The 15,634-nt window shown below is 42.4% G+C and overlaps 1 protein-coding gene across 4 annotated transcripts in view; it reads left to right on the top strand.

Moving 5' to 3' along the window:
- The first annotated feature begins 10,880 nt into the window (after positions 1-10,880).
- PRRG1 (proline rich and Gla domain 1) overlaps positions 10,881-15,634 on the top strand; it is a 31,373-nt gene continuing 26,619 nt past the window's right edge. The window contains exons 1-2 of one of the 4 annotated variants that reach the window (XM_069030819.1): positions 10,926-10,990; positions 12,589-12,748. The gene's annotated coding sequence lies outside the window, so the exon portion shown is untranslated. Of the gene's footprint in view, positions 11,031-11,274; positions 11,309-12,588; positions 12,749-15,634 lie in introns of those variants that run through there. The other 3 variants (XM_069030744.1, XM_069030986.1, XM_069030900.1) reach the window with 3 other exon arrangements.

Raw genomic sequence — 15,634 nt, 5'->3', positions numbered from 1 at the left:
TTTAGGTTTTAAATAATAAAAGAATAAAAAGTTTCCAAATGGATGGGAAAATGACGGTGCTGATTTGAACCAAATGTTCATGTGTTTGTTTCTTAATTGGTTTTCTTTGGGAAGAAAAAATCCTCATTTTGCATTCATTAATACTGCTAGGAAGGAACTTAATCTTTCCAAAGGGTTATTAACGTTTCTATGTGTGCGGAATAAATATAACACCACCTCCAATCACCGCCACTCAGCCTCATTAGTGAGACATGCTGGGGATAGCATCTTGGCAAACTTATTAGGAATTTCTTGTTGCAATCAAATTTGTCCTGACTTCAGTTGCCAGGGACATTATAATAAGGAGAACAAAACCTTGTAACTATTCTTCCCCATTTATTAAATTTTGTACTGAATGCAGCATCTTTGTTTCACAGAAAACTATTCACAAGGGCTGATGGAGTGTAAAAACGTTTATGCTGAAATGAATTTTATTAGTCAGTGCTGGACATAGATTAGCATTATTTATTTCTTTGAAGTTGCCATGCTGTAACTCTAAGTGACAAACCAGGGATGCAGGAGGATTTTCTCTGTCCTGTGAAGCACAGAAAACCCCAATTCTGTGCTTGAGGAACTCAGGGGCCTTCTGTCAGTAGCACAGCTAACCTCTAAGTTTAAGTCATCTTTGTGTTATTGGAGACAAAATACTCCCAAAACCTTTGTGACTTCTATGTCTCGTAAGTCTATTGATGCCAATGCACAGAGTTCATTTCCACAAGGTGAGTCCCTAAAAATTCACTGCTGCCAGGATGGGTGAGGTCCTGAGGAGCATCAGAGCTGGAATAAGGTAGGGGAGTGGGAATGATGGACCTAATGGTCAGAACTGGGGAAGGGCCAGAGGAAGGAAGGTGGAGAAGGGAGGCCGAGGTACAAAAAAAGAAGAGAGGAGATCTGGAGGAAGGGGAAGCTAAAAAAAGGTGAAGGATAAAAAGGTGAAGGAAGGGATAAAAAGGTGAAGGAAGCTCTCCTCACAGTCACAGCAATTAGATCAGCTTAGATGTCCAGGGAACCGAACCTCGAATTTAAGTTTGAAAGGATTGGTCGTCTGGAATTACCAGATAGGTGTTTTCCAAAGTGTGCTTGATCTAGAGATTTTAAAGAGGTCAATTTGGAGTCAAAATTTAACTTCTATATGTTTTAAGAACAAACATTTTCACACTCTGAGACCAATCAAATAGATTACTATTTTTTTTGGTGCACATCAAAAATCAGTTAAACCCAACAACTTTCTGTCTTTGTGTGCCTATGTGTAAAACCCAAAGACAAGTTGAGAAGAAACAGATCATTTTGTAGAAAATCATATTCATATTGAGTGGCACAAAGTTAACATAGGGATAAGAAATGTAGTTAACACCTTCCATTACAATAACTTCAGAAGCCATCTGAAAAAAACAAATCTTTTTCTTGAATAATTTGAATTTTAATCTGATAGTTTTCAGCACTAATGATTTGCATGACTTGAACCAAAATTATTAGTCAAATGCAACTACAATATAAATTCATAAAGAGTTCCCAGAAGAAATCAAAGATGTTTATATGTTAGCTAAAGCAGGTAATACAAACATTCTTATGAATTTCACAAGAGGCAAACCTAAGAAAAAAATTCATTGACTTTGAATCACTATTCAACTGCCAAATAAATTACTTCCTATCTGCATATTTTAAATCTTTCATTTAATAATCAGCATATGCTCAAAAGTAATGCAACACAATAGTAATACAAACCATTTTTAGCATGAAAATTGAATATGAAAGCAAGAAATGGAATTTATTTTTATAATTGTGGCTTGCTTAATGGACATACAAAATACAGTATTTCAGACAACAATGCAAATCTGTTTCTTTCCAAGCCAAATATGAATTTGTGCCCCTGCATTGCATTACTGCTGACAAATTGTCCATAACGTGATATAAAGGCAACTCATGAAAGTATTCAAATGTCTTCTTACTTGGCCTGCCTTCAGACTTTCAAAACAAATTCTAAATATGAAAGCTGCTGTACATTTTATTGCTCACTCACAATTTCAAATCAGATTTCAAGGACATATTCAGAGCATTCTGTTAGCAAAAATTAGGATAAAAATCTGATCTTCTTTTTGCTGTAGTGAATTTGGTAAAGTCTCCTTAGTTATTAAGTCCAGATATAGAAACTGAATGTACAATAGCACAAATTTGGTGACTATTTTCCTTGGAGAAACAACAAATGTTCTCAGTTATCAAATATTTTGGATAAAATACTACTAACTATGAAGACCACGTAAACACTTCCTTTTTTGTTAAAAAATTTGATATTTTACTAGCCCTGAGTTGGCAAGGGCCACCTCACAGCTGAAATGTAACAGTTGACAACACACATACTGCTGGAGGGCTGGAAAGCAAAATAAAATGTGTTTGCACAAAATTGCCACTGAATGTTTATAAAAACTTGTTTCCCTTGGCACCATAACAGATAAGAAAAGTACTACAGTAAACCACCAAAGTTGCACTGGGGGAATGATGTGTAACAGCAATGGGTTGGGAAAATGCATCTGCTCCTTTTGAATGCTGCCAGTGGAATTGCTCTAGGTCCACAAAGTCCATTTCTTGGCAGGAAGCTGTACAGGAAACCTCAGAGTTCCCAAACAGAAAACAGAAGCAGGAGCTGTTCATAAAGTTTATTGGGTATCTAACTCATCAGGGCTGCACACAACAACAGCTAAAGACATAAGGCTACATGGCTTTATCACAGATCTGTTTTTTCCCCATCCTGCTCTGAACACCTCACTACAAGATGAAGTGGCATTAAAAAGAGTGCTGGGGTTGTCTTCAATCACTCTGGAAGCCCTCTTTTCTAACAGGTAAGCAGTCTTATCAGGGATACCTCACAGAATCATAAAATACCCTGACTTATACGGGACCCACAAGTACAGTCGAGTCCAACTCCTGGCTCTGCACAGAACAGCCCCAAGAGTCACACCATGGGCCTGAGAGCATTGTCCAAACACTTCTTGAGCTCTGTCAGGCTTGGTGCTGTGACCACTGCCCTGGGAGCCTGTTCCAGTGCCCAACCATCCTCTGGGGGAAGAACCTTTTCCTAACATCCAACCTAAACCTCTCCAACACAACTCCAGGCCATTCCCTCGGGTCCTGTCACTGTCACCACAGAGCAGAGATCAGTGCCTGCCCCTCCTCTCCCCCTCGTTGGGAAGTTTTAACTGCAGTGAGGTCCCCCCTCAGTCTCCTCTTCTCCAGGCTGAACAGACCAGGTGCCCTCAGACACTCTACAGCTTCCCTCAAGGCCCTTCACCATCCTCATTGGCCTCCTTTGGATGCTTTATACCTTTCTTATAATATGATGCCACAATAGGCATTATGAAAAGGTGTCCAAACAGTCTGTGTAATTCAGGGCTTCTGAATGCTTATCCATCCCTGGAAAGTAATCTGAGTTCACATATACAATATATGTATGTATACTGCCCAATACACTACTTTTCATTTGTTCCTGCACAACCTCATCCTCTTTTTCAGTTTAGCAAGACTATTGTTCATTCAAATACTATCCTCAAGCATACTTGCAATTTCTCCACAAATTATCTAACCAGGTAGTAAGTATTTTTTCCATTTTATTGCTCCCTAAATGGACCGGGACAACAGAAGAATCTACCAAAAACTCTATTGACAGTGAGATTTTGGTCACTGCTCTCCATGCCTCCCTTGCTCTTCCCTTTCATTAAATACTAGAGAAACCATTCCTAGGTCTTTCTCTAATTATTAACATGGTGACCTTTTTTCTTGTTTGCACCCTCTCTGCATATTGCTGCTCTATAACCTTTTGGTTAGATCCCTCACACACACACCATTTTTTCATATTCATCTTCACTCATCTGACAGAGTTTCCTATTTCTGTACTATTCTTTCTTCTCTTTAAGAGCTCATGATTTTTTTAAGATGATTTCTTTTTGGAACCCTGGATTCTGAGAGTTTCAGCCTTTCTTTCAGTGCTGAAAGGCTGAAACTCTCAGAATCCAGGGCTCCAACAGTTTCTTACTAGTTTTCTAAATCCATTGTGGAGATGAAAACTATGGAATGCTTACCAGAACAGCTTGTAGCACTGACCATTGGGTCCAGCTCCAGTGTGGTCATGAAAAGAAAATGACCTTTCTCAGGGGTGCTGGATATTAAAAAGTAGAAACAAGGTGAGAAGGGTGCATATTTAGCTTGAAGGTTAAACTACCTTTCCCCCTGCTCCTGACCACCCACCAGTTATTTGCTAATATGCTGTTAGCTGTGTAGAAACAAGCTCGCATTATTGAAACTCCAATAATCCTCCAGTGTCAGCCTCCAAATCCCCCTGGCTATCCAGAAACAATAGTTAAGACATTTCAAAACAGAGAATGAATACATCTGAGTCACTTGCTCTTTGCAGTGCTAAGTAAGATAAGCCGAGGTGAATGATTACATCACTGATGCTGATACAGAAGTTTGATCTTTGTGATTCCACCGCAGGTCTGGGTGCAGTCCATGGGAAGCCTCTCACTCATTAACGTTTCTAATACGTGTCATCTAACTTGGTTCAAAACACAGGACTTGGTCAAGTCCACTGCTATTGTCCTTACCCTTACAAAATTCACATTTACATGGAGGTGGTCTGGAGAAAGAGGTACAAACCAGCTGATGCAGGAAGGTCCTGCTCAAGATCTAGACTGAAACTCTGCTCAGACCAGATTGCTTAAGGACGTGTCCAGATAGATTTTTAATATCACATGGATTGAGCCCCCACAGTGTATCTGGGCAGCCTGTTCCAGTGTTTGACCCTCATTACAAAAAAATAAATTAAATGAAATTTCCCATATTTCAGTTTGTGCCTTTGCCTTTTGTCCTGTCCCCAGGCACCTCTGACAAGAGTCTGGCTTTGTCTTCTATGGGAAAAACACCCCAGCAGATATTTATACACATGGATAAGATTCCCCTGAGCATTCTCTTCTCCAGGCTGAGCAGTCCCAGCTCTCCCAACCTCTCCAGACCCTGAATTGTCTCCATGGCCCTTCTCCAGGTGTCTCACCAGGACTCAGGAGAGGGGAAGAATCACACTCCACCAGCTGCTGTGGACACTGCCTGATGTAGACCAAGATGCTTTGCCACAGGGGCACATGGCGTGGTCAGCTTGGTGTTCACCAGGACTCCCAGGTGCTTTTCTGCCAAGATGCTTTCCAGGAGGTTGTACAGGAAAATTCCTCCCCCGGGGAAGGAATTGTCACTTCCCATTGTTCAGCTTCATGAGACTTCTGCTGGCTCTACCCTCCAGCCTGCCAAGGTCCCTCTGAATGGCAGGACACCCATCTGGTCTGTCAGTCACTCACCCCAAGAGATCTATTCTGCCCAGAAAAGAACTGGGGTCTTCTAATCACATCTCTCAATTAACAGAATCATAGCACAGCAGAGGGTTTTGTCACCATTGTGTTGTGACGAAATTCAAGACATGTACTTGAGGACTGTACAGAATAAATGTCCTTCTCCTTTGACTTTTGTTTACAGTCAGAAGGCACAAAGGTCTTCATCTTATAAGATCATGTCAGTGAAATTCTGACAGCATGAAGTAACATACCAAATAAGTCAATTTCCAATCATTTAAATTTATGTTGCCTTTTATATTTGGGATACCTGCTCTTTTTGTATGTGTGCCTTGTCACTAAATGTGTGTATTAGATCTATATTGCCAATAGTAAAACAGACTTTAAGAAAAAAAAAAATGTAGCAAGGATTCTATTTTGTTGAGATGTTCTGGAGAGACACTACAAACCACAGAAAGGAAATCTGAGTTGCTGGTGATGTTACAGGGATGCTGAGATTGCTAGAACAGCCCTATTAAATGTAACTGCTTTTTTATTTTTTATATTAAATGGGCTTTCAAAAGCTTTGCATAGTGTTATAAAATAAAAAGTCACTCATCTATTTCCTGTTCTTCTCTTATAAGTGTGGAAATATATTCCAAAGTCACATGGCGGAGTCTAGTAGTGTGAATCCAAAATCAGTTATTTCCACAAATACCTTGGGAAGTGGAATTTCCCTAGCAGTTTTCAGAGTCTCTTTTAAGAATGGTATTATTTGATCAGCTATTTGTTTTTCTTCTAGATGTTATGAATATTCTGAATATTCTCACATTCTTATTCAGTAAGAAACAAAGCCACTTGGAAGCCCTGATTAGAAAGTTGCTTATTTTGTTGCTCCAGTCAGGATCTGGGCATATAATCTTCAGTTCCAAGATCTACAACTGTCTTAAATAACTTGCAGGTTCATGTCATGTGGTGCTGGGTGGTGGTGGTTTCTAATGTGTAGGGAAGAACTGTACAGCTGAAAGACCCAGTTTGTTCTTAAATATTTCTATTTATTTGTTTCCCTTTTCCCTGTTATTTTTTTTCAACACAGAAGAAATTATGAAATACAGGATTAGCCAGGATCAGAAAAATAACCATGGTACTTTCCCTCGTGCCATATAGAGGCCACCAATCAAACTAAAAAATACATTATAAAAACAATGGTATAGGACTTATATGCAGATTGCTCTCCATACTGCAGTTACAGAACAGAAATACACTTGCAATTACTTTGTAATATTTGGCTCTGATCAATTGCACACGTGTGATCTACAGCAGTTCAGATGAACACCTTCACAGATGCAAAATGGTGCTTTCTGAGCAATTCACAAAACAACTGGAACACACATCAAACCCTGTCAGTGTTTGAGGAGGGAGTGGAGCAAATCATAAATTAATTTTTGAAGGAACAAAGCCATTTAGATGCGAGCAGTCATTCAGAAAACTAAACATTCCAATGTTACTTTGCTGGAATAATGAAGGATTATAAAAAAATTCAAAATATTTGAGTCGAGTTAATGTATTACACAGTGATATTTAAATGCACTTGAAAACAGCCCAAGAGTGTAGAATTTGTGCATGGGGTGCAAGTTCCCAGAGTGCTCCCAGCGGGAGCTGCTTAGTGCAGCAGCAGCAGCAGGGTCATGATGAGACATTGAGAACATCACTCACCAGGGACTAACTCCCCCCTAGCTAAAAGGCACCTTTAGTGGGCTCTAAGAACCAGCTAATTTAGCCCTATGTGGCTGAGAGGATACTGCTTCAGTCCAGGTCTCAGGGCTGAGGACTGGAGGGGGGAAATGAATATGCTGGAAAATACCATGCAGTTCCTCACAGCAATCATTGCTTCTTTGCATCCTGCATTCTCGCACTGAGACATCAGAAGTTTCAAAACTAGATGGCAAACTAAAATGAAGGGATAAAAGGAGGAGGGAAAAATCTGTGTTGTTTTCTTGTCATCAGACTAACCCCTTCAGTGCTGAAGTTTCTCATTTGTCAGGAGAAGAAAAAAAGTCACAGAGCAGGAAATATGGAGTGGTGAGGGCATTGGATCTGCATGTGACACAGTACTTAAGAAGCCTCTTGGCTTTACATTTGTTTGCTTTGCTTGATGGCAAAGAAACAATAAACCAGTTACATTTATGTGAAAAGTGTGGCACCCAGAGAAATGTTCTAGTGCAGGGTACACATTAGCTGTGCAAACACAACGTACAGCATAAACAGGAAAACTCATATGTGAGTTTGAAAGGCAGCACTCGTGATAATCCTTGACAGTAAATCACACTTTATTTCTCCCTTTGCCCATTTCAAGCAAGTTCTGTAAGTATCTTTACTCATATTACTCATACAAAAAATAAGAAGGCTTTGTAAGGCACGCTTCCTTTATACATGTACTCTGTGCCTAAATTTAGGGTACATACAACAATATATTTTTCTAGAGTATCCCAGCTATTGTGCTGGGACACAATTCTGCTTCCTTCCATTTTTTAAGGCTTGTCATAACAAGAGCAATAGCTTTTGAACTTCCATCTCTCTTCAGCCAAAATCCTTGTTTCTCCCACTCCTCATCCTGGTCCTGGGCTGCATCATAAAGATAATTTTTTCACCCCAGAAAAATCTGGCTGAATTCTCACTTTTGTATCTATTTCTTCATGTTTTAGGAGTGGACCCCCTGAAAGTACCGTGGAGTTAGAAGCAACTGTGTAATTGTCTATGACAATCTTTTCAAAATCAAAAGACTGTTTACTCTTAGAGATGAAAGCAGATATGACCTAAAAATTATATTTTAATATTAATTGTATTAAAACTATTTCTGTACCATGACAGAAGTTTGGAAAAAAATTGAGGTTTGAGACTTTTTTGTGAAAACTGAGAGTCATTCAATTTCTCTAAATGGGAGAGAGATGGATTTGAAGAGTGGACTGTTAGATGGATAAGAAAATGGTTGGATGGTTGCACCCAGAGGGTGGCAGTCAGTGGCTCTGAGTCCCAATGACACAAGTGGTGTCCCTCAGGGGTCTGTTTTGGGGCCAGCATTATTCATTATCTTCATCAATGTCATAGACAAAGGCATCAAGTGTACCCTCAGCAACAGGATGTTAGGGCCTTCAGGTGGGTTTACTACTGCTGTTCTCATGAGTACTTAAGTATTTATATGAAGTGACACATCTCCAAGAAGTGGGACCCAAATATTCCTCCCATGTATGCAAAGTAGTAGAATCAGGATTTGAATTCATTTTCAAAAATCCAAGGAAGGTACTTGCACAGCAAAACTATTACCTATACTAAATGGGCTTCCTTCTGTTCAGAAATTCCACCTTGGACAAATAGTTTAAATTTTATTAAACTATATCCTTAACAACAGTAAGATTCCCCAGTGAGTTATACTCAAGTATTGGTCTGTTTATATGCCTCCACTCCTTTCAGCAAGGCTCAGTGCAAGTTTTCTCTCTTCCAATATGGCCATGACATTTCTTGTCCTCTGTTCCCAGTGTTTTCTAGCTTTTTCATTGCTCTTTTGAGTTTTTGCCCCTAAGCCCTCACAAACAAACCGTGCAATGCACCTGGAATCAAGGAAGAAAGTGCTGCATATTTATTAAGTTAAATATTGTCTCCTGACCCTTATAAAGAAATTTTTCATCTATTGCCTTTCCTGGTTATTTCCCAACCACCTGCTATTAAGTTAAACAGATATGGTTGAATACTGCATATCCAAACAACCTCTAGCAAGTATTCGTAAATTATTACAGGAAAACTCCCTGCCTTCCAAAGGAAAGCAGATGTAAATTCAATTCTCTTGGAAACCTAACCTCTGAGGGTGTGTGCCTCTCTCCATAGGCACTGCTGACCATTTGTTGTCAGGGTCTCAACAAACTTTCAAAGAGCAGAGGTACTTCGTCTCCCATTGATTCAATGGATTGGAGTTTCTAGATTCTGTCAAAGAACTGTCAGGCACACTAATGTAACTTCTTTTGTTTAAAACCTGATGGTCTCAGTGTCAGTTCTCAGCTGACATGTATGGAAGCACTAATTTTTATTATAGGTTAAGATTCATTAAAGAAGCTGAGACAGGGCCTGAGCTATTGCAAACTGTGTCTCATCTTTCAGTTCCCTCAAACTCTCTGTGACTGTAGTGTTACCTCATTCCCTTTTTGCTCACTGTCAGTTGTCTCTTAATATAAAAGAAAGTTTAAAATACCTGGTATGCAATATAGTAACCCACCAAAAATTTGAGCCACAAAAATTCATATTCATATTGTTCATATTCATTGAATCTGAAGACAGCAGCACTGTAAAATTAAAAAAAAAAAAAAAAAAAAAAAAAAAAAAAAAAAAAAAAAAAAACCCTGCATATTTATAGGGAACTTCAATTTCATTTTCACACAATAAATGGTATTTTATGCTCCATGCCATTTAGACCTCAATCTCTCTTCAGGCAAGCCAAGCTGTTATTTTTTGTGGATTGTTCCTAAGTCATTTATAATCAGGCCACAGCACTATTCACAACAGCACCTTTGAAGTCAGGTAGGGATTATTAATTTGCTGTGAATTTTCTGAGAAGCTTTATCTTCTTTCCATACACATCCATTAAAAGTCATAGAGGCAAAAATGAAAATTAAGCTATCAAACTCTCTGGTTTCAGATTAATTCTGGGCAGTGCAAGCCAACCAACCTTTACTTTTTAATGTGGAACATGGCACTTTAGTGTTCCTGAAATGCACCTTCCAGTGCGGGTGAGGTCTGGGAGCACTCAAAGGCTCAGACCTCCGGGCAATGAGCCCCACAGCTCCATGCAGCCACCCTTGGAGAGCACGGAAGAGGAAAATCATTACTTTGGCACAATTTTTAGCTCTCCATCAAAGATCACGGTTACCAGTGTGTGTGTCTGTGTGTGTCTTCCCCACAAGAACAGACTGCGTCTATCTATACAGGTCGGACACTGTGAGGAATTTCTTCACAGAAAGGGTGATAAAATACTGGGACGGGCTGCCCAGGAAGGTGGTGGAGTCACCGTCCCTGGAGGTGTTAAAGGAAAGACGGGACGTGACACTCAGTGCCACGGTCTGGTGACACGGTAGTGTTCGGTCATAGCTTGGACTCGATGATCTCTTAGGTCTTTTCCGACCTAATAGATTCTATGTTTCCGGGATACAAACCGATACAAACTTTAGGACTGGAAACACCTTGGCGGGGAGGCTCGGTGAGGCCACGGCGGCCACCGCGGAGCGCTGAGCCCCGGGCTGCGACCGCGGAGAGCTCCCGATGGAGGGGCGGCTGAAAGGATCCCGCTGCCCCGGGGAGGGCACCGACGGCAACCCTGCGGGGCCGCTGACCCCCGGGCCGGCTCTGAACAGGGGCACCGGGGCAATGGGCAGCGGGACACGGGCGGACGCGGCGGGACACGGGCGGACGCGGCGGGACACGGGCCAGCGCGGCGGGTCACCCTCAGCCTCTCCCCGCCTCACAGCCTCCCTCGGGCTGCCGGGCGCATGCGCGGAGGCGCCACCCGGTTCGCCTAGCGCGCAGCGGGCGTTGGGGCGGCGCGGGGCGGTAGCGCTCGGGCACCGCCGGCCCTGCTCCGCACCCGAGCGGCGGCGGTGAGTGCGGGCAGCGCGGGGTGAAACGCGGGCAGGGGCGGTGAGTGCGGGCAGCGCGGGGTGAAACGCGGGCAGGGGCGGTGAGTGCGGGCAGCGCGGGGTGAAACGCGGGCTGGGGCGCTGAGTGCAGGCAGCGCGGGGTGAAACGCGGGCTGGGGCGCTGAGTGCGGGCAGGGGCGGTGAGTGCGGGCAGCGCGGGGTGAAACGCGGGCAGGGGCGGTGAGTGCGGGCAGCGCGGGGTGAAACGCGGGCTGGGGCGCTGAGTGCGGGCAGCGCGGGGTGAAACGCGGGCTGGGGCGCTGAGTGCGGGCAGGGGCGGTGAGTGCGGGCAGCACGGGGTGAAACGCGGGCAGGGGCGGTGAGTGCGGGCAGCACGGGGTGAAACGCGGGCAGGGGCAGCGGTGAGTGCGGGCAGAGCAGGGTGCGGGCAGGGGCAGCGGTGAGTGCGGGCAGAGCAGGGTGCGGGCGGGGGCCGCCGGCGGGAAGGAGCTGCCGGGCGCGGGGACCCCTGAGGGGAGGGAGAGTGGAAGGCGCCCCACCGCCCTCCGCTCCTCGCCGCGCTCCGGCGGCCGGCAGCCGCCCGGTAAACTCTCCTCCAGGGGGTTGTGCCATTTCCAGTTAAGCCGGGGGAGAAAATATGTGGAGTGTATTGAACAAAGGGAGAATCCTGCGGAATTTCTCTTTTGGAAGAGGTTAGCGACTCTCTCCAGATTAGGCAGCTGGTACATTTTTCTCTGAAGTTTTAAAAAACACCATCCCCCAAAACAAACCCGCAGAGCACAGCCGCAGCCATTCGAAGCTCTCGTATTCCTGTTAAAACTTTTTCCACTGTCGGCAGGGTCACCCAAAGGCCTCGTCTGTGGTGGAGCTGCGGTGGCCAGGACAGACTGAGGCTGTGGATGCTGGGGTGGGAAGGTGTTTTTGGGAATGAGCCCGACCCTCGGGGGCTCTGGGGGACCTCTGCTAGGCCTGGCGCTGGCAAGGGAGCATTCATCCACAGGAAACAGGAGGGGCAGAGGGAGCCTCAGTGTTACCACAGTTGAAGCTGGGATTGAGTGTTGCATTGGTTGAGGAGTGAGGGAGCAGGCAGTGATTGGGGTTGTTGGGAACAAAACAGAGAGGAATGAAGCCAGTAAGTAAAGGGAAGCTATAAGCACATGAGAACAGTTGAAAGAATTTCAAGTTTTCATAGAAAAGTCTGGAAAGAGAAGAGGGACAGTTGTGCAGATGTTGGTGTTCCAGACTAAAATCAATACCTTAAATTTGTTACTACTGTTCACTGTTACTGAAAAATACCCCTAGTTGTGCTTTTCCTCCTCATTACCACCTTCTGTACCGTCTTCTCCCCCTGCTGGCACCATTGTTGATACAGCAGTGAGGCGGAGTGGCACGGAGCATTACCCGCAGATTCACACTGACCTTTTAAACACTTTTTCTGATTAACCTAGTTAGTAATCACGTCTGTTCCCCATAAGGATGCTTATACTGGCTCAAGGAAACGTGTGGTTGGGAGCTGAAGAGTTTTTTTTAGTTGTATGTAAATGAATAGGTATGCGTGTAGAAGCCCTGTTTTTAATGTTCATGTGTGTATTATACAGAGACACACACACACACCTGTGCAAAGGGATTGTGCAACTGGGAGGTTGAACGTCCTGGCCCTTGTGTTGAACAGAGGGAGTGCCATTGATAAAGCAATTGTGGGGGAGGTTTACAAGTGCAAGAGGTGATGAGCGGTCTGAGGAGACTTACCTGGTAAAGGTGAGTGAGATTGCAAGAGTAGTTCTTGCTGAACCAGGGGAGTGAGGTTAGAAGCCAGAGAAGAGAGGACAGGGAACTTCTGTGGGAGAGTACTGGAGAGAACAAGAGACTTTTACTTACATGTTTAGTTTCAGCCATGTCACTTCAACTTCTTTTAGACTAGAAAACTTTATTTTCTAGAACAGATTAGGCTAGAACCTGGGATTCTGACTATCTCTCTTTTCTTGGAACTAGCAAATATCAGAAAATCCCCGGGTGAAACATGGATTATCCTTTTCTCAAGAAAGTTCATCCAGAAATTTGGATGATCAAGGGAATCATCCTTCCATTCCACATGACGGGTGTAAGATAAAACTGTGGAGATCAGATCTGGTCCAGGCAGGATCTGATTTTTTTCAGGGTATTCAGAGTTCAGTGTCCTCATTTATGTTAAGTGTACAGGTGCAAATAAACTGAATGTCTGTTCTAAGCCTGTTATGCTTTTGCAAATCAAGCACTCAGATTTTGGGAGAGGCATCCCTAAAATAAAATGTATGTAGTTGATGTCCACATTGGAACAGCATTTTTAGATAATTTATCTAGAGTAATGAATAAATTATCTGGTAAAAGCAACATAACATATACTACAGGACAGTGCTAACTTTAGACTACAGCAGCGTGAACCATTTTTGTTTGCTCTGCCATTTTAAACATTTAAAACCTCCCCTTTCCTGTGATCCTCTTGTCCACCATTTTGTTCTGCCTGCCTCTGTGACCTCCCTCACTTGTGATAGTGTAACCTTTTCTGTATTCTTCTGGTGAGGCAGATCACAGGATCAATCAGGTTGAAAAGCAACTTACCTGGCTTACTTTTGATTTCTTACCTGGCTCTTAGAAACAGCTGGACAGGCAGGGAACAAGAGATGTGGTTGGTACCACTTACCCCAAGTTTGAGTATTGGGAAAAAACTAACCCATTTTGCCCCTCTGCTTCCCTCTGCTATTATTCCAATAAATTTCTCCCATTTACTCACCAAGTAACACCAGATTCCTATAGGCAGGAATTCTAATTTCTTTTTTTTTTTTTTTTTTTTTGCACCATCCTGTTAAGAGCTTTTGCTTTCAGTTTCTTAGCTCAATCCTGAACTTTGTTGCTGGTTTTCATCTTGCTCTTTCATGAATTCCCATCAGCTGTGTTTCCAGGATGCTTTCTGGTCTGGCTGGTGTTTCTTTAATGGTTGTTTTGCTTCAGCCTCCAAAGACAATCCATTTTCTTCTCCCCACCATTGCTTCCTCTCCTCTTCCACATTACAAACAAAAGCACTTGCAGTGTGCAGTAGAGAACCCTACAGAGCTGGCAAAGGAGTGGCCTGAATGACCTAATGGCTCGTCTGTTCTCCTGCCAGCTGAGTTCAGATGTTGGTAACTATTTGATCTTGTAAAATCTAATCTGACCATACCCAGCCCTTTCCTTGTTTACCTTTGCTTGTCTTACTGATTCTTGTTAAGTAAAATTTGATACACATTTGTGAGGTCTGAAATACACTTAACCCATTCTTCTCTTGCTAACAATTTTGATGGTGCTGATTATCAAGTAATATGTGTTTTAATCAAGATTGCTGAATACTATTATTAGAATAGCTACATTTCAAAAGCAAAGCCTGTATTCATACTGAAAGTTAAAGAAATTGCATGCCAGCCACCTAAAATCACACCATGGATTTTGGCTTGCTAAGAAAACTCATCTGTTGAGAGCTCTTTTGTGCCTATTTCAGGCTGTTGCTTATTTTTAATAATGTACAATCATTATGTAAAATAACTTTAAATAAAAGTTAGGCATCTGTTCAGAACTACATTTTATAAAATCAGGCAAGAAATACATTTGCATGGCCCAATATATTGGAGTTAGCATCCAGAGCTGAGACTCCTGGATAATGTAGTAGCTCAAGAAGTGTTGCCCATTTTCAAACCAGGAATGCTGCTTTGTGTAAACAGATTATTTTTTTGAGCATAGATGTCTTTACATGAGGGAGAGAGAGACTATCTTGCAATTGCATCTTGAAAGATCTTTGAGATCCCTTGTGTTTTGCACATTTCATTGTGCATTTTACCTGCTCAGTGTAGTGTTTCATTTAAAGTATTTGAATCAGCCTTCTCATGTGCTTCCAAAATTACTTTTGAAAGGTAGCATATCATGTTTTAAAATACTCAACATACTTCCAGTTTTTCATCTTAGTGGTTAGTCTGTACCAATATGTTTACTCCAAGAGTGGTCAGATTAAGTGACATTTAACCTAAAATCCAGGGACACCATGTGAAGTGTAGGATGGGAGTAATTTGTCGTAGTGAAGTATTCATTTTGTCACTTGAAACTGCAGAAAATCTGTGTTTGCCAGAACTCTAGGGTGGGTGAGATTTCTTTGTTTGTTTGTTTACACCAAGAATTGTGGTAATTCTGGATATTCCTGTGTTGCTGAGCTCTTTGTTTTCCTGTAGTATAACAATGGATGGACTGGTTTCAAGATTCACTTTACAGCAATTCTTCATTAAAATCCCAATTGCTAAATTAACTGCTTAACTGTCTAAACTGTAATATTTATTGTAAGTAGCTGCATTTTAAAATATTTCCTACTTGGCATTGAAGAATGACTCAAAAAGCATGAATTTGTTAGGTCACTGGTGTGAAGGCAGTTTCTGAAATCCTAGCAGGAGAATTCATAAATAGTGGCTTCATCAGACACGTGAACTTCTGCACCTGGCTGTATCTCTGGGTTTATCAGTGAGCTGTTTACTGACCTTGTGTGCATTCTTCAGCTTTTATTTGCAGACTGTAACTCTTCAAACTATTTCTTAAGTAAATCTGGGAGGAGAAACAACTTTCTGTTTGTTGTTCTGTCCTTAGTCTCCA

The sequence above is a fragment of the Aphelocoma coerulescens genome, chromosome 1, assembly GCF_041296385.1.
Source record: "Aphelocoma coerulescens isolate FSJ_1873_10779 chromosome 1, UR_Acoe_1.0, whole genome shotgun sequence".
Taxonomy (NCBI): domain Eukaryota; kingdom Metazoa; phylum Chordata; class Aves; order Passeriformes; family Corvidae; genus Aphelocoma; species Aphelocoma coerulescens.
Note: the sequence above shows the minus strand (reverse complement) of the source record. Positions and strands in the feature narration are given on the sequence as shown.